General features: G+C 44.8%; 1 protein-coding gene and 1 long non-coding RNA gene across 3 annotated transcripts in view; one reads left to right on the forward strand and one right to left on the reverse strand.

The window, feature by feature from the left end:
- The window catches only part of LOC126545871 (prolyl endopeptidase FAP-like), a 464,583-nt gene that overhangs the window by 190,988 nt on the left and 248,133 nt on the right, over nt 1-25,462 (forward strand). The window lies entirely within an intron of this gene.
- LOC129380591 (uncharacterized) overlaps nt 18,286-25,462 on the reverse strand; it is a 128,476-nt gene continuing 121,299 nt past the window's right edge. Inside the window, exons 1-2 of one of the 2 annotated variants that reach the window (XR_008608755.1) lie at nt 19,817-20,418; nt 18,286-18,921 (exon numbers count right to left, since the gene is read on the reverse strand). This is a non-coding gene — a long non-coding RNA (uncharacterized lncRNA). Of the gene's footprint in view, nt 18,922-19,816; nt 20,419-25,462 lie in introns of those variants that run through there. The other variant, XR_008608754.1, reaches the window with a different exon arrangement.

Genomic DNA, 25,462 nt, shown 5'->3' on the forward strand with positions numbered 1-25,462 from the left:
TCCCTCTTTTCAGATCCTCAATCATTTGTTTTCTCGTCCCCAGTGTTGCTGAATAGGACAATGTCATCTGCAAATCGAAGGTTGCCGAGATATTCGCCGTTGATCCTTTCTCCTAAGCCTTTCCAGCTTAATAGCTTGAATACTTCTTCCAAGCACCCAGTGAATATCATTGGAGAGATTGTGTCTGCTTGGCTGAGCCCTTTCTTTATAGGTATCTCCCTACTTTTCTTGTGTAGGGTAAAGCTAGCTATGAAATCTCTGTAGATATTTTCCAAGATATTTACGTGAGCGTCCTGTACTCCTTGCTTACGGAATGCCTTATTGACTGCTGGTATCTCGACTCAATCAAATGCCTTTTCGTAATCTATGAAAGGCATATAGAGAGGCTGATTGTACTCTGGGGATTTCTCGATTACCTGGTTGATGACATGGATGTGATCCATTGTAAGGCATCTCTTCCTGAAACCTGCCTGTTCCTTTGGTTGACTAAAGTTCAGTGTTGCTCTTATTCTATTGGAGATTATCTTGGTGCATATTTTATATAATACTGGAAGTAAGCTAATGGGCCTATAATTTTTCAATTCTTATACGTCTCCTTTTTTGTGGATTAGTATAATGTTGGCATTCTTCCAATTCTCTGGGAACCTTGAAGCCTATGGCCTATGTCTCCACCATCTTTGATTTGATTAAATCGACTATCATGTGTGTGTGTGTGTGTGTGTGTGTGTGTGTGTGTGTGTGTGTGTGTGTGTGTGTGTGTGTGTGTGTGTGTGTGTGTGTGTGTATATGTGAGAGAGAGAGAGGGAGAGAGAGAAGGGACACAGAGGGGCTCGATTTTTGTTAATCATGACCATATGAAGCCAGCGGACAATGAAGTCAAGAAAATCATAAGGGGGGAGGGAAATGAAAGTGGACGAAAAGGTAAGTGGCCGCCGGTGGGAGGTAGTGGGTTCGGCTACCACCACCGGCAAGTTATCTTTCGTCCACTTTCATTTCAACCACAGCTAATTACCCCGATGTTTTTCTTGGCTTCATTGTCTGTAAGCCAACAGGTAATGAAGCCATGGAAAATAAGTGGGCGTGCTTCAAGTGATGGCAGCAATTAAATGTGCAAATATGTGGCCAACAGGATGTGCGCGCTCGATACGGACGAATACCGGTCTTACTGAAGCACTAAGAAGACAACGGAAGTGCTAGTGTTTGCCGTCAAAAAGGTAAAAAAAATGTGCTTTTGTTCGGTTTTGTTCTGTTATACATGGGTTGCTGTGGGGAGATTGGGTATAGTAACTTGGCCACTCCATTTCTCTGTGTTACGCAGCAAATAATAAATGAATGAATGATAATGCTAATATAAATGAATAAACAAGAACTGAATGAAACAAATAAAGGTAACAACATCGCAACGAAGAGTATACTGACGTCTCTCTATGTCGCTACCCGAATAATACTAACACTTTCGAATCCTTATACATTAGCGAAAGGGTCCTTCACGCACAAATTGTATGGTAGGTCCAAACACATGCCTCCGTACCAGTACAGTCCACAGTAAGGAGTGTAAGCGCGACACTTCATATATATCTAAACAGCGTTCCTCGGTGTACACTAAGAAATATCTTAAAAATATGTTTTCCTTTTGCTGTAGATGACTTTCTGGCCAATGCCTAACTAATTCTTAATTTGTAAAGTGGTGCTTGTCGAAACTTCCTAGTTTTTTCCTTAACGTTCTTCTTTCTGAAGGGTATTTTGAACACTCAAGAAAAAAAGTGGCAAACGTTTTCAATTGCATGATCACAGCAACACTCATTAGAATTGGAGCGGCGTATTCTGTACCCAAATCTATTTGTATATGCCACTTCCAAGTCATATCCCGCCAATTAATGTTTCTAGGTGTCGCGGAAGATTTGCTTATACGTTGAATTTTCTTTGTGGGTCAATTTCATACAACAATGACAGTTTTGATTTATCGCTATCGCGTCACTTCTCCGCACAACAATGAGTAGACACTTGTCTTATAATAATCCGGATGTCCAACTTGGACAGATAGATTGCACAGTTATTTCCTCCGTTCATAGCGTTTTCGGCAAGTCTATCGGCCTCCTCAGTGCATGTTAATCCGAGGTGGCTAGGTACTCCCTAAAATACAATGTTATGATCCTGCTTTGATGCTTCTTCCACGATTACAGCAATGCAGTGAACTATTTCTCCATTTTTAAACGCTGTTTGGATATTCATCATAATTTGAAGTGCTGATTTGCTGTGAGCACAAATGACCCAATGACTCGCATCTGTTCTTTCGCAGATAAACTTCATTGCTTCAAGAATAGCATGTAGCTCCAGTGTCATTGAATAATATCGATGTGACAATTTTCGTAATCGCCTTTCATAACGTCTCAGAATGATAAACACTGAAGCTGAAGAATCTTCAGTACAGGAGCCATCTATACACCTGTATTCCTCCACAACATCTTGTATACAAATGCCAAAACACCAGTTGCACAGCCATGAGAAGCGCCATGTCAGCTTTCTTGTGCATGCCGTCTAGATCAAGAATTACGCTTAATGACAGCAGCTTCCAAAGTGGCTTTGGTGGTGATCATCGTCTGTAGACCGGCGCTATTACTTGAACGATAATACGCTATCCTGAGGGTGAATGCCAGTGCGTCGTAGTAGCTCGCCAGGTAGAGGATGATTGTCATGCTGCGTAGAGATTCTAAAGAGACGTCTGGAGGTTTCTTTTGCTCGTATTACTGCCAAAGGTGGTTGTCGAGCTTCTGCGTTTACCAGATCACTCGCAGTAGACAGCTGTTTCCCTAAGTATAACACTAAGCTCCTTGTCAAGAGCAAGCGGAGCCTTCTTTCAGTGGATGCTGGAAGGCCATGGAGTAAGGGCAACGAGTAAGACACCATAGCACGTATCCACACAAATAATAAGGCTAGCAATAACTCTGTAGAGCCGTCCCAATGAGCCCCGCGGAGATCATGAAATATACGAGTGGCATGATTCACCTTTTCTTCTAGGGACTGAACAAGACAAGACCATGTGTGTCTCCGTTATAGTACCGCACCTAAGACGCCGTAAGTTGACACACGTTGAATGGGCTGTTGTTGAAGAACAATCTGAAAATTTCCACGTGTCTTTAGCCCTTTCGGCCCTGGCGTCGTCAACTGATTCCACAAAGTATGCAAGAAATCGACTCCCATAGTCAAATTCATCTTGTAGCGTTTCTTGTATATCTAAACATGAAGGGCCAGATGTCTATATACTTATATAATCTGCATAAATGTTCGGTTTAAGGTTATACGGAAGCTGCGCCATCACTGTATTGGAGATCGTTGGGCTATGTATGCCACCCTGTGGCACTCCTTGACTACTACATGTTTTAGTGACATGTCGTTACAACAAGCTCTTGGTGACACTGAACATTACATACTAAAGTATCCTGAATTAATAGATATTAATAGATGGCCTGAAGCACAAATCGGCACCACACTCAAAGGCAAGTGATACTTTGTTGCCGCGAGCACATTGAATATTTAGGAGGGAGGTGTTTCGGCTATTCCTAATGTTCGTCCGTGATCCAGGGTTGGAAAGTAAATGGTGAACCGTGTGGATCTTCGTGGTTTGGAGAACGTGCAACGTATTGGGCTCCATGTCAAATTTCCTTTTCTTTCTTTCTTTCTTTCTTTCTTTCTTTCTTTCTTTTAATACCTGGTGTTGTTAGCTGGACTGCCAAGTGTTTCAGACCGTATGGCGGTTGATAGGTGGCGTTCTGGCGCAGCGATTCCGGCAACTTTTGCAAAACTATGTCCGCCTGCAGCAAGCAACTCCCCTCGTCCTCATCCTCCTTCTACGTAGATTAGGATTGGTTCATGATTTGCCATTAATGAGAAAGAAATCATCAATAATTAACAGGGATGGTAGTTGTTTGCACTGGAGCATGTTCTTCGAACTCGGCAAACAAGCTGCTGCATTAAAAGCTAGCTGGTCTGCCTGTTGGCGCAATCATACCACAATCTTGCATGAAGTCTTTGGCAAAAATATGACATTCATCTGTAATACAGTGAAGATGACTTGTTCTGGTACCCTAAAGACATCGGAGTTATCTCTGTCACAGGACAGAAGAGATGAGAGAGGAATTACGATGGTAGTACCACAATACGACCTATACTAAATGTGAGACATTCATTCAGACACGTTGTCTGAACTTAAGTTTGACGCCGAAACGTGTTGCTACCGACTTCGCTGTACACACGGTGGAGAGGTACACTGAGCCACCAGTTTGGTGTTATAAGTGCCAACCTTACCGGCATATGGTCAAGTCATGCCGTGGGGCACCGAGATGCGAAGTTTGCGCGGGTTCTCGCGATTACAAAGAGTGCACTTCGAGAAGACAACCCAAGTGCGCAAACTGCGACGGGCAGCATCTCGCGTCGTTTGCAGGCTGCCCTCGTAACTGCCTCGAATCGACTGCCCAGAGAGACAAAGTTCTAAAGGGCTGCCAGAAACTGCAAAAAAGTCCAGCAACAAACACAGAGGTCGTGCAGACATTCCAGCGCCAGAACGAGTCGACAAGTCAATACGCGAGAAGCCTTACGCGCCAACGCTGAGGTTGGGATCGCCCGTGATGCCAACCTCTCCTGCACACACATTTATGAATATAAAAGAACAACAACGCTGAAACGCTCGGCACCGATACATCGAATGGGCCAATAAATTCATGCCTCAGAGTCTGTTCATTTGTTAAGTTCCACTAGGGCAGAGAAACCTAAAGAGCCAATTAACCAAGTGAATAACCACGGGAACATACTGAAGGATGCAACTTCTCCGCGAAACTTGAACTCAGCGCAGGTAGTACAGAAAACGTTCGGCAGCATGTTACACTCTCTGTAACATTTGAAGGCGAAAGCCTGCTGCACACATGGCAATGCATTAAGTTATACAATCGGGGACCAGACTTCTTGCAAGACATAACGAGCCGCAGTATGAAGTACACGTGTGGCCCTTTTAGGTCGACCTCCTCAACGACACATTAGAACACTTAATGCACTACCTAAAGATGCAGCATGCTTGACGCCAGTAAGTGTTACAAATGTGTAACACGAGCCGAACAGAATTATGTTGCATCCTCTCAGCTGGGAAAAGCAGCACTCGCGGTCGAAGGCCATGCTCCTGGCGCTTCGCACGTCGCACCTCGTTTCTCGCTTGGCGAGCATCCTCTGCCGTAGCGTACTTCCGAGGCCTACCGCGCAATCTGCTAGACCCCGGGCCAGCGTCCTCCATCGCCGTCTCTCGCTTCGCAGTCGACTTCGCCACAACCGCCGCCGTCGTCGCGTGCCGTCAGCGACGCAACTCCTGTTTTTCTGTCTGCGCGCGTCGCTTGTTCACCTCTCCACCCACCCCTCGCTCGGAGAAGGTCACGTGTTGTTCTACCTGCGCGCGCCTATCGTTCACTCTCCACGCGCCTCTCACTCGCAGAAGGTCATGTGGGTTTTTGTGCCACACACTGCGCCGCGAAATGCGAAAGTTGTGGGATCGTTCCCCACCTGCGGGAAGTTGTTTTTTCATCTGCTTTCATTTCCATTAATTTATCGTTTCGTTATTTCATTTATTAAGCACAAGTAATTTACCCTATGTTGTCCTTGGTGTCAGTGTTTGTTGGCTTCTTATGATATGACTAATAAAAATCGGGCCCCTCGGTTAACCCTCTTTCTTCTCGTTTATTACAATACGAGGGTGGTCTCGAATCCGGCAACATTGATGACTTCAGGTAGTATGTGTGCGTTTATTTACCGGTTGCCTTCACCCAAAAAGATGACGTTCTCGTGACGCCTGCGGCAGAAAGGACGTTCCACATCCGCCACCATGGTCTGTGAGGGGTGGCGCTGGCTAACACTCCCAGGGTTCTACTAGGAAACATAAATACCCAAGAAAGTGGATGGGGTACGGCGCAGCGGTAATTCAATTGGTAGAGCATCGCTCGCGAAATGCGAAGGTTGTGGAATCGTTCCCCACCTGCAGCAAGTTGTTTTGTCATCCGCTTTCATTTCCATTTATTTATCGTTTCTTTATTTCATTTATTAAGCACCAGTAATTTACCCTATGTTATTCTTGGTGTCAGTGTTTGTTGGCTTATGATTTGCGCCTGCCGTGTTCGGCTCAAGGTCACCGCGCAACGAGCCACTGAAGGCTTTCGCCGTAATAAGTTGGAAATGAGCAAGTTATATCGCTAATAATATTTGCGGCTCTTAAAGGAATTCTACGCTCGATGCCGCAAGCAGGCTCTTTGCCCGAAGTGAAATTACTGCTAGATGCGGAGCATCCCACCTTGCAGTAATCATGGTGGTTGAAATGTATAACTGGTACAAACGAAGTGCGATATTTCAGTAGAACTGCAATACTTTCCAGAACAAGAGCGGCGATTTTCGGAATTCGTCGCTCAGCACGGGTTTCCAATCCTGCAGTGTCTGTCCGAACCAAGGGAATCCGCTAACTTTCGTATGTCCAACTATGTGACAATGTGGTGTACCAGGCAGAACGCCTTGGTTAGACTAAGCACAGTGATGTGTGTAAGAGAAGGCGGTAAATTTATTACGCGCACGCTACCACAAAAAGAAAAAAGAATATTGCTGCAAAGCTTTCGCGACACGCAGTCCACCGTGTTCACGATGCTCTGATTGATTTCATTTAACAATATATTCGGCTTGGTCAGTAACGCGCCTTTAATTTTGACCCACGTTCATACTCGCACGTCTGTGTTTTCATCAAAAAGAATAAAGAAATAATTATATTCTTGGGATTTATGTGCCAAAATAAACGTCTAAATATGAGGCACACCATAGTGGGGGAATCTGGATTATTTCGACCACGCGAAGTTCTTTAACGTGCAGCTAAATCTAAATACACGAGCGTTTTTTGCATTTCGCCCCCCATCGAAATGCGGCCGCCACGGCCGCAATAGAAACCGCGACTTCAGCAACGCAACGCCATAGCCACCAAGCTACGGCAGCGGGGTCAAAAAGAAAAAAAAATGGAAGGGCTGCTCCTATAGGACAGTCCTCTGTTAATCCGTCGTGGTGGTGACGCGAAAGCGCAGTTGGTACGTTCACCGACGGTCGTGACTGTCGATATTGTTCGAGTCGAAGCTGTTCGAAAGTAGCAGTATCGTGTTTTGTTTAGCATTCTGATGCTTGCTAGCGTTTAGTATTCAACAGGATATTTTTTTAAGGCAGAGTGCTACAGAATTGGGTGCAAGCTGAAATAAAAAAAAAATGTTTTTTGATGAAGTGGGGTACCGCTTATAGCACGTGGACTTAGGTGATGTCGTTGTGGAAGCGGTTAACTCGATCACTGCCACTATGTTCAGTGTCTTGCCTTATTCTCTTTTTCGGGGCATACGGTATGTAACATTCTCCACCCAGAGTACGCAAGAGTCATGTCCTTAAAAGGGACAGCAGGGTATTGCAGCAGCGACGCGTAAGTTTTCACTTAGCTGCTTTTAAAGAAAACCATAATATAATGAAATGCAAGAAGCTGCAGAAAGGACTAGCAAGGCGAGCAGAATGTTTAGCGGCCGTATTTTATAACGTTCCATTTCAGTTTCCGTTATTGTCGCCCTTCGTCATCGGCTCGCACATGACTCGCAAGCCGCAGCGCCACCGTTATCGTTAGGGGGGGAGGGGGGGGGGGGGGTCAGCCACTCAGCGTGCCGCGGAATAAGAAACGAATAATTGAAAGTGAAATAGAACATTACAAGGAATACGGGACCTGATGTTGGCCAACTCATTACGCCCGTTGTCGATTCGCGACTGTGGGAGCAGAGTTCCGTCGGGATGGCCTATGAATGCACACTATGACCCTATAAGAACACTGTATATCCGCGTGTTGATGCATAGTAAATGGCCTATCATATGCACGTTAAGCCGGAAACGCTCTCCGCGCTTGAGTGTCGAGCGCAGGTTTTATCATTTGTGTAGAATTAAAATAACTGCCCTTCTGAATTTCATCGACTCGCAGATTGTCGCACATTCAAATTGTGCGCGCAAACTCCAGGACTGCAGCAGTTTCCTAACGACCCGCGCTGTGGCAGCACCAAACGTAAAGAGCAAGCGCGCATCTGCAGTTCTTTTCTTTTTTCTGCGTGGCTTTCGTTTTTTCTGAGCCACCGCCCCACGTGCTTCTCGATATATCTCGCCTCAATCTCCATCGTCTGCATCAGCATTGAGGCTTTTCCTATGGAGAGGCTGGCGACTGTTTGAAGTGCTCCGATCGTCGCTTATGTTCGTGCTTCACTTGCTACTTACTGCGATTACTATATATATATATATATATATATATATATATATATATATATATATATATATATATATATATATATATATATATATTGAAATTCTCGTTGGCAGTAAACATTGTGCCTATCGTGACACTTTCTTCCACTTTACTCGTGCGCAACCAAGCCACTTTTGGCTACTCATGGGCCTCGGTTGTCAGTCATGGTGTATAACGGTTATCAGTCGGAGCGCGTGCGCTGAAAGTCTGGTTATGATTTAGTTCAGATCGTTCGATGCATTGTACACAGCCAAAATTAAGATTGTTAGAATTTCGGAAGCGAATATTAACGTGTACAATTATGTAATAGCCACATTCGTGTAGTATTCCCATGCCGAGATTCCAATAAGACATTAAAAAAAGACATTTTTTACGCCTGCATAAGCCGCACTCCCAACTTTCCAGCTTGAAATGAGCCATCCTCCAGTAAAGAAAGCAAAAACCCACCTGAGCCGCGTCGAGCCGTAGCATATGTACAACACAGTCCTACTCTGGTGCGCTTCGTAGTATACCAGCATTATCCGCGACAGCTTCCGCATATTCGTCCTGCATTGTCGTTCCACGCCAAGTGAATCAGCGCTTTTCGATAATTAAGGATGTGTGTGAAGAAAAAAGAAAACTGTCCAAATCCAATGCGCATGTTGGAATCCATGTGAAGACCAGGGAAGGGAAGCTTCGGTCGAGCGGCGTCTTTTCTTGCAACTAACGGCGATGCGTGGAATTGAATTGAATAGAACTGAGCTTATCTTTTTAATATTACACACAACGGCGGTGAACTTAGTTGCACTTATCTAAACCCTTAGGTGCACTTAAAGCTTAGGTGCACTTATGTAAACCCGTTTGCGGGTACTAGCATTCTGCGCAGCCGCTAGTCGAGGTGTGCCTTGGCACACCTCGACGACCGGCCGCTTTCTGAACAGACGGTGTTAAAACTGCTGGCTGATGCGGTCTTTACACCAGGCGACGATGAAGTCGCCACTAAAGTTCCTTCGTTCAAGCGACCTGTTTTAACTACTGTGACACCCCTGTGTTCCTGTGTGCGTGCGTGCATGCGTGCTTGTGCGCGTGCGTGCGCGTGCACTCACATACACTCGTGTATGTGAGTGCGCGATGGATGTGATCCATTGTAAGGCATCTCTTCCTGAAACCTGCCTGTTCCCTTGGTTGACTAAAGTTCAGTGTTGCTCTTATTCTATTGGAGATTATCTTGGTGAATATTCTATATAATACTGGAAGTAAGCTAATAGGCCTATAATTTTTCAATTCTTATACGTCTCCTTTTTTGTGGATTAGTATAATGTTGGCATTCTTCCAATTCTCTGGGAACCTTGAAGCCTATGGGCAGTTCGCATAAAGGGCCGCTACTTTTTCAAGCATTATGTCTCCACCATCTTTGATTTGATTAAATCGACTGTCATGTGTGTGTGTGTGTGTGTGTGTGTGTGTGTGTGTGTGTGTGTGTGTGTGTGCGTGTGTGTGTGTGTGTGTGTGTGTGTGTGTGTGTGTGTGTGTGTGTGTGTGTGTGTGTGTGTGTCTGTGTGTGTGTGTGTGTGTGTGTGTGTGTGTGTGTGTGTGTGTGTGTGTGTGTGTGTGTGTTTCATCTCCCTCCCTTTATATGTGTTTTTCATCTTTCTTGGAGACCACGTCTTTAGGTGGATTAGGAACTATCTTTCACGGAGATCTGTGTTTGTCCTTACAGAGGATGGCCCGACAAGTAGATATACCTCCAGTCGTGGTGTCCCACAAGGCGGAGTGTTGAGCCCCACTCTTTTCACTCTCGTTCCAGTGGGGCTTTCCGAAACGCTACCACAGACTGCTGATGTCTTGCTCTACACTGACGATATTTGCATCTGGCAGTCCGGCATGACAAGGCCACGAGTGCACGGTAGAATACGGAAAGCGGCAACTCTGACAGCGGCATACCTTCGTCGACAAGGTCTGACAATTTTTACAAAAAATGTGCACTGGTGGCATTTACACGAAACGCGATGTCTTTCTACCCGGTGTGTATCCAGGGCCAGTCCATCGCGTACAAGAAAGCTCACAGGTTCTTAGGCGTTATTGTGGATCGTGACCTCACCTGCAGTCTGCATGTCTCATACATGAGAAAAAGCTCATTTGTATTGCAAATATGTTCAAATTCGTAGCGGGAAAATCATGAGTACCGTCCGTGCGCTCCACGTTACGGCTATACACCGCAGTATTTCTCGGATTTTTGCGATACAGCCTTCCTGTTTTGTCTAACACATCCAAGACAAATCTCCTTGCACTACAGAGCGTACAAGCCCAAGCACTTCGGACATGTCTTGGCCTCCCGAGGTGTTCTTCGACAGCTGCAACAATTGCCATTGCACAAGAGCACCCAATCACCACTCATGTCGTCGGTGAGACGTTAAGAGCGCACATTCGACACCTTTTTCGGTTACCATCCCACCATTTAGCCGATTTGCCAGTGTGAAGGCCACAGGCTACATTCTGTGGTATTGTGACGATACACCATGACTCGATACCATCTGCCCAACGCCCAACAGCGACACCACAACGCCCAACAGCGGCATTGTGGTGTCTCCGGCAAATTCACGTCTGCCACTCAATTCTGGAGTCGCTAAGAAGGCAGAATTTTCACCGCTAGCCTTGAAGCAGTTGTCTGTTTCTCCTCAACGAGTCTCATTTTGACCACATATACATTTACACGGACGGTCCCACCAATTCAAACAGCTCTACCGGAGCTGTAGTTGTTCCATCAGACGCCATCACTTTGCAGTTTAAGTATTCGCACAATACAACGTCGACAGTAGCAGAACTTGTGGCTCTTCAAAGTGCACTCAAGTACGTGCTCCAGCAGCCACCAAATCGTTGGGCCATTTTATGCGATTCTAAAGCAGCCCTACAAACTCTGCAGTTTGCCCTACGTCATGGGTTACACGAGCAGCTAGCGTACGAAATAAGGCACACTCATAATCACGCGCTCGAGAAAAGCTACGACATCGTATTTCAATGGTTGCTAAGACATTACAGAATTATCCACAACGACAGCGCAGATGAAGCTGCGCGTTCGGCTCACCAAAAACATCAGCAGGTTCCTATACCACTTTCAAGAACTGATACTGCGCGACAATTTCTATCACTTGCTCGCCACACCACACTTCTACGATGGAATTCACCGGGTTTCACCAACTCACGCTTGCGCTCTCTCGACCCTAACTTGCGACTTCGCCTGCCAGCTGGACACTCCCGTCGCGAAACAAATTTGCTGTGTCGCATGTGGTTGGGTGTCTCATTCACAAATTCCATTCGTGGTAGGAATTGCCAACAATGCGGCGTGCAATTTGTGCGGGTGCGATGAGACTCTACAGCACCTTCTGTGTCACTGCCCATCCTTTGACACTTAACGACGTACTTTACAAGCGAAGCTCAACCTGCTACACAATACAGCGCTCTGAAGAAAAGACCCTTGGACCATGGCCTATGCGTTCTTGCATGCAAAAGGCCACAAAAGCCCTTTTACGTTTCTTGAAGGACACTGGATTGTATGAACGCTTGGGACAGTGGAGATTCACCAGCGACTGACTGTGAAGGGCTGGCTATTATTCTTTTCTCTCCTTATCTGTTCTTCTCTTTTGCGCTCCCCAAGTGTAGGGTAGCCAACCAGGCACGTCCTTGCTTAACCTCCCTACCTTTGCCTCTTCGTCTCTCTCTCCCTCCCCCCCCCCTCTCTCTCTCTCCATATTTCTGTCTCCCCTTACTCCTTCCCCAGTACAGGGTAGCCAACTGGGTATCTGTCGTCCGGTTAACCTCCATGCCTTTCGCACCTTATTTATCTCTATATTTTTCTCTCTATAAACTTCGTATGTATATCCGCAAATTGATCCACCGAGAGACCAGCCGACCCATAATATGCCAGCAGCAAAGCAGCCAGCAGCCACGCGTAATCAGGGAGCGTATACACAACAAAAGCCTCGCGCTTACAAAAAAGAAAGAGAGAAAAAGATTCCTCTTGGCTTCGGCGTGAAAGTGCATCCGACATGAGCTTGTTTTGTGCTCCCTGATGATCATTCTTCGGAGCAACCTGTAAGTAGGCTTGGCTTGCTGACTTCCTCGAGCGGTTCGTGGCGCGTTGATATTTTCGCACAAATCTTGAGTGGTTGCGACGCAATTCTTTCGTGTGCATGCAAAAAGCAAAAAAAATATATATATATTTTATATATGACGCGAAAGCCTCAGGAACTTCACTATCTTCTACCGACAGCTCTTTCTTTTTTCGTTCTTTCTTATTCAAATGATAGAGGTTTAATGCAGGATACACTCGCCTAATTCAGACAGTGCATCTGGGCTGCTTGAAGTAGCGGACCTTACTTGCCGAAGATATTTTAATAAATGTTCTCTAATTGGCGTTTAAACTTTAGGGGGAAGATTGGATTTACCGAAGTAAAATCGGTCATTGCTAGAAGCATTGGGTTGGGCTTTCTAAAACTAACGAGTATTCGGCTTCCTAGAACTAACACCAGTTTCGATATCATCATCATCATCATCATCATCATCATCAGTCTGATTGCGCCCCCTGCAGGGTAAAGGCCTCTCCCATACTTCTCCAACTACCCCGGTCATCAACAAATTGTGGCCATGTTGTCCCTGCAAACTTCTTAATCTCATCCGCCCCCCTAACTTTCTGCCGCCCCCTGCTACGCTTCCCTTCCCTTGGAATCCATTCCATAACCCTTAAGGACAATCTGTTATCTTGCCTCATTACATGTCCTGCCCATGCCCATTTCTTTTTCTTGATTTCAACTAAGATGTCATAAACTCGCATTTTCTCCCTCACCCAATCTGCTCTTTTATTATCCCTTAAAGTTACACCCATCATTCTTCTTTCCATAGCTCGTTGCGTCGTCCTCAATTTAAGTAGAACCCTTTTCGTAAACCCCCAGGTTTCTGCCCCGTACGTGAGTACTGGTAAGACGCAGGTGTTATACACTTTTCTCTTGAGGGATAATGGCAACCTGCTGTTTATGATCTGAGAATGCCTGCCAAACGCACCCCAGCCCATTCTTATTCTTCTGATTATTTCAGTCTCATGATCCGGATCCGCGGTCACTACCTGTCCTAAGTAGATGTATTCCCTTACCACTTCCAGGGCCTCGCTACCTATCGTAATCTGCTTTTCTCTTCCGAGACTGTTAAACATTACTTTAGTTTTCTGCAAATTAATTTTTAGACCCACCCTTCTGCTTTGCCTCTCCAGGTCAGTGAGCACGCATTGCAATTGGTCCACTGAGTTACTAAGCAAGGCAATATCATCAGCGAATCGCAAGTTGCTAAGGTATTCTCCATTAACTCTTATCCCCACTTCTTCCCAATCCAGGTCTCTCAATACCTCCTGTAAACACGCTGTGAATAGCATTGGAGAGTTCGTATCTCCCTGCCTGACGTCTTTCTTTATTGGGATTTTGTTGTTTTCTTTATGGAGGACTACGGTGGCTGTGGAGCCGCTATAGATATCTTTCAGTATTTTTACATACGGCTCGTCTACACCCTGATTCCGCAGTGCCTCCATGACTGCTGAGGTTTCGACTGAATGAAACGCTTTTTTGTAATCAATGAAAGCTATATATAGGGGTTGGTTATATTCCGCACATTTCTCTATCACCTGATTGATAGTGTGAATATGGTCTATTGTTGAGTAGCCTTTACGGAATCCTGCCTGGTCCTTTGGTTGACGGAAGCCTAAGGTGTTCCTGATTCTATTTGCAATTACCTTAGTAAATACTTTGTAGGCAACGGACAGTAAGCTGATCGGTCTATAATTTTTCAAGTCTTTGGAGTCCCCTTTCTTATGGATTAGGATTATGTTAGCGTTTTTCCAAGATTCCGGTACGCTCGAAGTCATGAGGCATTGCGTATACAGGGTGGCCAGTCTCTTTATCTGCCCACCATCCTTCAACAAATCTGCTGTTACCTGATCCTCCCCAGCTGCCTTCCCCCTTTGCATAGCTCCCAAGGCTTTCTTTACTTCTGCCGGCGTTACTTCTGGGATTTCAAATCCCTCTAGACTTTTCTCTCTTCCATTATCGTCGTGGGTGCCACTGGTACTGCATAAATCTCTATAGAACTCCTCAGCCACTTGAACTATCTCATCCATATTAGTAATGATATTGCCGGCTTTGTCTCTTAACGCATGCATCTGATGCTTGCCTATTCCTAGTTTCTTCTTCACTGCTTTTAGGCTTCCTCCGTTCCTGAGAGCATGTTCAATTATAACCATATTATACTTCCTTGTGTCAGCTGTCTCACGCTTGTTGATTAACTTGGAAAATTCTACCAGTTTTATTCTAGCTCTAGGGTTAGAGGCCTTCATACACTGGCGTTTATGGGTCAGATCTTTCGTCACCTGCGATAGTTTACTGGCATCTTGTCTAATGGAATTATCACAGACCTCTATTGCACACTCCTTAATGATGCCCATAATATTGTCGTTCATATCTTCAACACTAGGGTCCTCTTCCTGAGTTAAAGCCTAATGCCTGTTCGGTAGCTTGATCCGGAATTCCTCTATTTTCCCTCTTACCGCTAACTCATTGATCGGCTTCTTATGTACCAGTTTCTTCCGTTCCCTCCTCAGGTCTAGGCTAATTCGAGTTCCTACCATCCTATGGTCGCTACAGCGCACCTTGCCGAGCACGTCCACATCTTATTTGATGCCAGGGTTAGCGCAGAGTAAAGTCTATTGCTTTTCTAGTCTCGCCATTCGGGCTCCTCCACGTCCACCTTCGGCTATCCCGCTTGCGGAAGAATGTATTTATCATCCGCATATTATTCTGTTCTGCAAACTCTACTAATAACTCTCCCCTGCTATTCCTAGAGCCTATGCCGTATTCCCCTACTGACTTGTCTCCAGCCTCCTTCTTGCCTACCCTGGCACTGAAGTCACCCATAAGTATAGTGTATTTTGTTTTGACTATACCCATTTCCGATTCCACGTCTTCATAAAAGCTTTCGACTGCCTGGTCATCATGACTGAATGTAGGGGCGTAGACCTGTACGACGTTGAATTTGTACCTATTATTAAGTTTCACAACAAGACCTGCCACCCTCTCGTTAATGCTATAGAGTTCCTGTATGTTACCAGCAGCTATATCCTTATTAATCAGGAATCCGACTCCTAGTTCTCGTCTCTGCGCTAAGTCCCGGTAGCACAGAACGTGCCCGCTTTTTAGCACTGTATATGCTTCTTTCGTCCTCCTAACTTCACTGAGCCCTATTATACCCCATTTACTGCTCACTAAGTCCTCGAATAGCCTTACTAGATAACGTTCTAGCGTTAAACGTTGCCACGTTCAGATTCCAATGGCGGCCTGTCCGAAACCAGGGATTATTAGCACCCTCTGCTGTGTCGCAGGTCTGACCGCCGCCGTGGTCAGTTGCTTCGCAGCTGCTGGGGACTGAAGGCCGGGGGTTTTATTGTTGTATTCATATAGGAGGTTGTGGTCAAGTGCTGCACCAGGGTGGCCAATCCTGCTCTGGTGAGGGAGTGCGTTACCGGTTCTGGTCACCGGGATCAGGCCGCACTCCATGCCTGTTTATGCAATTTTATCAACACGCGGATTTTTTTTTTAATCCGGTGGAATATTGCGCGGCACCGGGATTCGAACCACGGTCCTCTTGCACGGGAGGCGGATGCTCTACCTCTACGCCACCGCTGCAGTTTCGATATATCCATCCCCAAAATGTGCCACGGGATACAAAAGCGTTGCACTATTACTTTCCCACAGCACCGCAAGATCCGCGCATAATGGCACTGCTTCAGCAGTACCTTCAGCCGCTTCAGCTAGGCAGTTCCGTACACAAAAAGATGCGAAATGCAGAAATTTTCCCATTAGGTAAACACAGAATGGATCTGAATAAAGCTTCTTCTCCTAATGACTATTAATTTATAATATTTAGGCCGCAGAACGCTTTACCACACATAACGGAAAATTTAGAAGAATTGAAGGGTCACGCCTATTGCTCTAAGCTAGAAGAATGTTAGCGCTTGTGGAAGAGGGGTGCCTTAGATGTTTGTTATTTCTGCGTGCAAGTGCATGCGTGTATTTAAGCGTGTTTTCGTGTCCCGCTTAAGCTACCAAGATACAGCTCTATCTACCAAAAAAGCATACTTCGCAATTTTGTCAAAATTATCCGCATATCATCTAAAGCGGATGCATCAATAGTTCCGAACACATTCAGTATACAGGTGCCCCAGCTAAATTTAGCCAGAGTTTAAAAATATGCGAATTCCACGTAGCTGGACAGAACCAAGATAATGTTTGTCATTGCTTGGAGATACTCGAATTATTATTTCATTCCGCCTAATTAGATCATTAGTCTTTATTGATTAATCAACTTCTCAAATATTATATTTAGATGAAAAGCGTCAGTGAGAAAATTGTAGAACGACATGAAAAACTCCTGATACAGCTTTCTGTTGCTCAACGCGTGCTACATAAAAGTGTTTTTTCGAGCGCGAAAGAAGCCCGCAAATGCACGCAAAATTGCCGCGCGACTGGCCGCTCGAGGCACTTTGCGTGTATTCGCGGACTACTTTCACGCTCGGAAAAACACTTTTATGCAGCACGCATTGAGCAACAGAAAGCTGTGTCGGGAGTTTTTCATGTCGCTCTACAATTTTCTCACCGACGCTTTTCATCTAATTATAATATTAGAGAAGTTGATTAATTAATAAAGACTAATGATCTAATTAGGCGGAATGAAAAAAAAAATATTTGAGTATCTCCAAGCGATGTCAAACAACATTACCTTGGTTCTGTCCAGCTACGTGGCATTCGCATACTTTTAAACTCTGGCTAAAGTTAACTGGGACACCCTGTATAACCTGCGGCACTCGTATGGCGGTCAGAGCAGTAATCAGTTTGCAGATGACAGATCAGATTCTCGTGTAGTGTTACGTATACTGTCAGCGACCAAGTTTGCGTCATATTTCAGTTGTATACCACCGAGAACACATCGCATTTCTTGTAATGCTGAACTGCGTTGATAAACTGCGAAAATATTGCAGACGATTCGCTTTGCGTGCGCCGACGACTCCGTGAGCGGTTTTTCGCGTGAGCACCGGTTGTTCGCTGCAGGTAGGGAAGTCAGTCCTATTTTGAAATTTTATAGTAACGTTCAAAATTGTACGTCAATTTTCGTGAGAACGAAATTATTTTGCTTAAGGAATATCCACGCAAGTTTGGCGCGGCCTTAAGATCATGCATATATAGGGTGCAGAAATGCCCGGAACTTTCCGTGAAAGTATAGCAACCTTCAATACATTCTTCAATTTTCTCAGATCCTGCAGTGAGACGTTCGTGAGACGCTCAAAACCATGCTGCCAGTTCATCCAGGGCCTGTTGCCACGTTTGGTAAGCTTGCTTCTTCGCTGAGCCCCACATGAAAAAAAAAAAAAAGTATCGTTGTGCCAAATCAGGACTCCGGCGCTATGTACTAGCACAGTAATTCGTCGTGCCATTTCAGGAATCTACATTCGCCAAAAATGGCGCGGTAGGGGGATGCCGCCTGATATTGTTTGCACAGAATAAAACGGACGAATTGTCAGTTATTTTTTACCCTAAAAGGGTTCGTTCTGCTTAAGTAAGTTCTCACGCAATAAAGCGTTGAAGTATGATTTCTCTCCATACGAAGGCCCCTTCCAGATGCTTGTTGATATGATTCTTCCTCTCTCGCTTGGTCTACGTTGCGGGGCTTGTTCGTGTCAAGATGATGCAACCATTTGTGTACAGGGAACGCCATCTTCTGCTCTCGTGCACTTGAGAATGTTCTATGCAGACGTTGTCGTCGTGTTGTTAGAAAGGGGGAAAAAAAAGTGGAGGTGGCGGGTCTCATGGAAGTGCTCTTGTGATTGAATTTTGTTGGAAGAAAGAAAGATATGGGGACATCGACATCTGTGCCAATTACTTGCCTTCAGAAACAAAACTCTTTTCATAAATTTGACACAAAGGAACACGTAATCGTTTTCGACTTTCCTTTAGAGGCACACAGGAGAGTGTTTAAGCGTCAAGAAATGTAGCTTTCCTCTTAAATGCCTCCTAGGAGGAGGAGGGAGGAAAAGAGATAAGAAGAAGGCAGGGAGGTTCTGGTTAAATGCCTCCTAAATGCGCACTATAATAATGAGCTAGTTCTTTATTTTTTATTTTTCTGTTTATAATATTTCTTCATTTTTGTTGGTGTTGCGTCCCCTGGAAATGATTTGAAACGCTTCTCTTCAGCCAGTTCGCGTCATCCCCCAGCGAATCAAACGACTTGTTCAGCGTTTTTACTTAACAGCAGAAAAATAGGACAAAAGCCTCCCTTAGAACCGGCTATGAGAGGGCCCGGCTGCAAGGCAGAAGTGTATGTGTGTATGCATGTGCGCCCGTGTGTATGGGAGGGGGAGGGGGTGCGAAGTTCACGGCTGCAAACTTGATGTCCGTTTGTGCCACTGCCTTGATTTGCAGCATGCGAAGGTGGGTCATAGCCAGAAGAACGCACAGGTCCAACGTAGCAGCATCTCGGTGCGTGCAAGTGGACTCGTGCTAGTTGAACACTGCCGGCGCGAGCTGCAAGATGAAATAAAAAGAAGCAAAGGGAAAACCCATTAGCCGCCACTACCGAGCAGTGTCATCTGGCATGATTATATTAGACTTCATCCGGTGAATGCGCATGGTGGAAATGATATCTTGGCCAGAAGTCCCTGATCGAATAGATTTGCTACAAATGGTGCGTTTCTCGACGCCGCAAATTCGTCCGCCGAGGCTCGACATGCTTCCGTCGATGAACTTTAGGCTTAGGTAGTACTAAGGCCTTTCTTTATTCATCAGGTTATGACAAGAGCAGTAGCGTGGTACTCTCAATTGCTAGAAGAACCCGTTAAATTTCTCCGGTAAATTTTAACAGGGCGTGGAGTTATTCGCGCTCGAACTCTTCACTGTTCAAAACTTATGAACTGCGTAAAACATGTCTGTCATTCTCACTTTCCTTAAATTTTATTTTCTTCATCTTTTTTCTGCCGAGCGTGGTGCTACGTACCTTCTCATACACCGTTATTTTTATTCTTGTTTTTCGAGTAAGCCTGTCGCGAAAGCATCCGTTTCGGGTTAGCTGAACATACGGTCATTTGTGGTCCTCGTAGCTGTCAAGTGCGAAAGGAAAGGCACAACGCGTATCCAACTACACGCGCTATTTTCAATACAGCGAGCTTTTCCCGAAGTACAGATACCACCTTCTTATTCAGCATCCCTCTCTGCAATAGACAGTATCATATTACGGGGATAATGTTGGTGCTTCCAGGGAAGCCAGCTCTGCAGACATTCTTTTTTTTTTTTCACGGCTACATGTAGTGATAGCAAAAACAAGGAGTGGGGCATTAATGTCCGAGCGCTCGTACACGCATGTGAATCACGTAGCTGTATCACAGAATCCAACTTATTCGGGCTGTAAAAAAATTTTACTTACCTCCCTCCTTCCTCATAGCGGCAACAATAGAATTCCTCCTAGCGCCTGTTTTTCCATGCTTACCGCCCCTATTAACCTCTCAAGGTTGTACCTCTGTGAATACAGTCATTTCGTTCTATACAAAAATTCTGCGTACACTGCGCTTTGCGGTTGCGAACAGTCGTTAAATACGTGAGTACATATAATTTACTTTGTGCTCGTCATAACTGAAAGAGGTGCTCCCGTGGGTTTAATATTCGAGGCTGCTTGTCTGCTGCTTTCTCTTTTTTCCCTATGATGTGAATTTAAATTAGAGGTTGGCGCCTTTACGTGGCGCCGGCTGCATCTCGTCGCGAGTCAAGCAATAAAAGAAAGCGCCGAAAAAAAAGGAAAAACTACAAATAGTGTAAAAGCATGAAAGCACATGCAAATTTCCGCACTCCAGTTAAAGGAAGGAGCATAAAAGAGAGTACAAGAATACGCACAGAGTGGCAGAGCTTTACAGGCGAGTGGGCCAGTGCAACTACATATAACTGCCATTGCCCCATACTTGCATCATCTAATCAACATACTTAACCATTTTATAACTACACTTAAAGAAGTTCAAATTTCCATGGCACATATTTAATTTGTTGTACTGATATATATATATATATATCATTGTGCTTGTACACGAAGTGTTAACGCGAAGTTAAAATCTTGCAGTTTTCACAGAATACTTTAAAAGCGACAAATGCCGTTCCTTTAACGCCGCTGTTGGCCAAGGGCCAATTATTTCTTTTTTTAAATGAATGGTCGACAATCCATCCACCTTGAATCACCTCTCAGTCCTGCAGCATTGTATTGTAAGCACTCGAGAGAAAGGGAGTGTTGAACATCCTCGGCCATGCAGCGGCAAAGAAGCTGCGGTTTGCGAGTATATTGTATTATATATAAAAAGTGTTGAGTGTATCAAGTCACAGATTATCTTATAAAGTTAAATAGCTTTTATTCTCATTTATATTTGACGGAATTACAATTTTAATGTAAGAGTTCATATAGGATGGATCAGAACATTTTGAATGCTGATAAACCGGGTGGTTCTGTTAAGTATACCAGGTATCTCTCTCCGCAGCAGGCAGACTCCACTACGTCAAGGAGAGGTTCTAATGTTTGCCTTTCATGCTGTATCGACCGGCTGCAGGGTTAACGATTGGTTAACGATTGGTGTTGAACCGAACTTGAACCGAAAGCTGTACCCGAACCAAATCTGACCAAATCATCATGATAACCTTTGCAGGTTTGGAACAAAACTGCTCGAGCATTTTGGGTCACGCAGAGAAATGACCCAAAATTAGGTATTAGCTTTATTTAACAAAACAGCTTGCCTTGCAAAATGAGCCTTCCCAATTGTTTCTGTTATAACGGTTTGTATGCACGAGTAGGCACAGGTGCTGCGTATTATGTCAAAATTAGCGAGCGCCAAGGCCGAGGCGCTTCTGGTTCCGAGTTCTCCCATATTAGTTGGTTGCAGAAACATTTCTTGGAGGCCCTCCTAAGGATCGCCTACCGTGCTGCAACATTATGGTCAAACCGCTACTTGGGTAGCCTACAGACAAGCCGTTAAAAGCAGCATGTTCACTACGCTAACTAGGACATCCTAAAAGCACACGCACCCCGAGATATGCAGAGCAGATGAAAGTTACCCTCGGGAAGGGAACGCGGCAAGTCAATCAGATGATCAGTAGATGACGCTACTGCCACGATCGAATGTTGCTGCTTCAAAGAGCCAAGAAAGTTATTACAAGTGGTACCACTCCATGCGCTCGCGTAATCGTTCCAAATTAAGCAGAAGGATATCATTCCGAACCCAAAGAAAGATTGTGTTTGGCAGGCACATTACTGCTTGCCTTCAGCAGTCTAGCATCGTCAAAATTTATGGCAGCCAGCTCGAGCCACTAAGAAAGTGATGAATGAATCAATTTCAAAGTATTACGAGCCAAAACAGGGGTTTATTATGCGGCACGCCGTAGTGGAGGACTCCGGATTAATTTTCACCACCGTGCCCCCAATGCACGGGACACGGGTGTTTTTGCATTTCGCCCCCATCGAAATGCGGCCCCCGCGACAGGGATTCGATCCAGCGACCTCGTGCGTAGCAGCGCAACATCATAGCTGCTATGCCACCGCGGCGGGTGACTGAGAAAGCGAAAAGGTGTGCATGGCGTTTTCTGTGCTACCATTGTAATTGGAAAGCGAAGTCGTTTCATTCGTGATTGTTTATGTGTAAAGCTGTAGCCGCACCCTGTTCTGTTTACGAGGAGGTACTCGCGTGCACTCGTTTATGTCATCAATGAAAGCGCACTTTCCTGAACGTGTGACTAGTATGCAAAATTTGAAGTGGGGTTCCCTTAGTTGTTCTTGAAGATTTTCAACAGCAAGGTGCCTCTCGCTATGCCCCCTGGTGATTGCGCTACACGTTTTTCTTTATTTCTTAATCGGCATTGCAGTTTACATTACATGGCGTGTGTATTTCTTTGTTCAAACATACTAAGCCCGATATTAAGTTGAAACGTCTTTAAACAGGCTCAAAAGGGTCGCTTGCTGAAGCCGATGTAACGAAAACATGCCATACCATTGTCGCTGATATCTTTGCAGTCATACTACCCACACACCTTGCTTTGGTATTGCTTTGTAGAGCCAAGAAGCCATTACGCGATCATGCATGTTCCGCGTGCGCATATGGCTTTTGCCATAGTGCCCTAAGACCCTCTGCGAAACAAACGGGACAACTACGAATAGGGGGTAAGCACGATTGCAAAATTAGATCGTAAGACCTCCACTAGCTGTAACATAAGTTAGGCATGTGACATTTCTAATGCGTGAACAATGTAACTTGTATATTCGGTTACACCATTTCTGTACCTTAGTGGCCCAAACACTGTCTGCAGCATGCACAAGATGTTTCACGTGCCCTACTGCGGCTGGGTCTCTAATACAGTCTACTCGATTGTATTTTTTTTAATTGCTTAATAGCTTAATTGCCAGTTCTATGCACGTGTAATGTTGGCTCTTATTAGTTCTGTATTTCCTCTTACTTGTCGATGTAGTCATCACGAAGCCGCTTAACTATTGCTTGAGTGTATTGTCAGTAAATTGCAATTTATTTATGCAGGAACCAAATCACACGTTCATTTACTCAGCACTACGGGACTTCCTTTTTTTTTTGTTACAATATAAGCACTAGGGTGCACTAACTAGCTAGTAGTATATCAATAATATTAGGACAAATATAATAGTATGTTATGTATGCGTGTGAGCAACGCTATGCGTGATACACGGCAATAAATTAAGGACGCGCGCCTACAGAACGTTTTCGCATTGAGCTCGCCGTAACGCATGTTTGCTACATTTCTTGCTCCCCTTCATATGTATCTGTATTCAAAATAAAGTGGAAAAATCGAGGCATCAGGAATTAAACACGTAAAGCTAGACGCTTTGAGCTGCGGCTAGAATGGACATACCTGTATGGTGTAGCTATGTAACTTTAAGTTTCCAAGCCTGAAACCGCCTAAAATATTGTATTTTCTGTCAGGTTCCACTGACGTCATCTCCTGACTCTTCCGGATAAAAAAAGTTCACATAAAAAAACTAGTGGTTCAAAGTTAACGTTACCATGAAAACTTGGCATTTCGAGGATCAAATGTACTGCGCTCAACCGATTCGACGCTGTGAATCGGTTCGCGAACCGTTATAGCTTTCCATTTTTCCGAACCCGAACAGAGCCGGTAGTTTTTACTGGCATCAATTTAAATGATGTAAGGTGATCACGGCACTAGCTTTTGCGTACTACTTGAGGGCTTCGTATACTAAATGTGTGCTTAACGTATTTGTGCCTATATTCTTTAATAAGATGAGGGCTGCTTTAACACTGCTAAAGATAATCTATTTTTGTGATCGCTCTGTTGATCAAGCGCAAAGCAGAGCGATTGGCATAAAAGTGCAGGTGAGATTGAAAATGTCACTGGGGATCAATTCAAACGGTCATTGTATCTGTATGTTCCATACAATAAACGCGGAAGAGAGAAAATTATTGGGATGCAATCCGTAGGTACATTTGGGATTATATTACTGTTACATTTGATGCAGTGTCAGTTGCCTGGGGGCTATCATGAAATCGCTCTTTCGTGTGATTCCTTCAACTGAAGATTAAATTTGGGGTGTTGTCACTGGCAAGGTGGCTATTCTGCAATGTTGTATTGTTGCTGTTTATCTTAACGAACGTTATTTACCTCTTTATCTTGAAAGTCTTTTCTTGCAATGCCTATCCTGGCACTCTCTGTTAATTCACGAAACACGCTCTATGCGCTTGTAGAGCACCCTGCAAAACAAAGCAGCGGCACGAACAGCTGCCGTATGCTGCACAGGCATCAGCAGCTGCATCAGGTCGCAGAACAACGTCAGGAAGTTGTCGAGCTTTTTGGTAATGCCTCCTGTTTTCTTTCTGGTAATGCTTACTGCTGCCGTGAGCAATCATGCGCATTATGAGCGGATTTTATTAGCAGCTGGCTACCCTCTTTCGCCGCGAAACTTGAGCGGGACTAAAATAAACTAAATACAGTGAATGTTAACATTAATGACACGTCCTGCGTGAGCTTTAATTGAACCATTAGTCGCCGCCCCTCTGGCGAAGCTGACGTTAACGATTTTTTCCACAAGGAGCAATTAAATATGCATACACGAAGCAGCAGCATCAATACCACAGGAATCTGATGGCTTATTAAAAGGGAACTGCTACCTTTGATTTTCGCATTGCCTTTCATTGTACGTCTAATTCATTATATATATTGACTCGTGAAATCAAAATGAGCTGCTACGAAGGCTATACTAGAATACAATGTCGCCTGGTTTATATCACTAGTTAATAAAGTTCCCAAATTCTATATGTCACGCTGCGTGCCGAAGCTGTTCCAGTAATGACAAACATGGTATTTCTTGTAAACATTGCAAGTGAGAAAAAAAAATTGTGTCTTTCCCGTTTGCTTCGGAGGTGAAATGTTAGAAGTGGGCGTCCAGAAAGAAGCCCTGTGGACTACGACCAGAGCATTTGGCCACAAAGGTTTCTTCAACATACATTTACATCAAGGTTCACAAACTGCATTGCACCCCCAAATGCGATGCGGCATCCACGCAGCCGTCAACAATCGAGCTCACGACCTCCTGCTTAGCACAGCAGGATGTTATAGCCGTGGGAGCCACCACGATGGGCACCTTCGGAAGTGTTATTCGGCCTCAGCTGTGACAGACAGGGAAAAGAGCCCGCACATCTCAAGCTATATTGTGTGGTTAAACAGAATTAAACAATGGTAAAAGCTTAAAAAAGTGCACTATTAATAGCGGGAGGCATATATATGCACAACATTGCACTCGCTTTACTGTCCTTATCGTAATTTTTATATCGTCACTACTTTTATCTTCTGACGCTCGTACGACAATTTTTTTGAAACGCAAGTCTCGGTTACGACGTGAAGGCAGGTTCTTGAACCCAACGAGGAATGCAAGAGCTTACTATAACGGCGTACCAAAACGCATTGTTGGGACAAGTGATCTCAAAGAACTCTCGGCCGTTTACGTGAGTGCCTCTTTATCGTGTAAATATGTCCGGCACAGCTTCGCTCAACGGCGCGG

Source organism: Dermacentor andersoni, chromosome 1 (assembly GCF_023375885.2).
Source record: "Dermacentor andersoni chromosome 1, qqDerAnde1_hic_scaffold, whole genome shotgun sequence".
Taxonomy (NCBI): Eukaryota; Metazoa; Arthropoda; class Arachnida; order Ixodida; family Ixodidae; genus Dermacentor; species Dermacentor andersoni.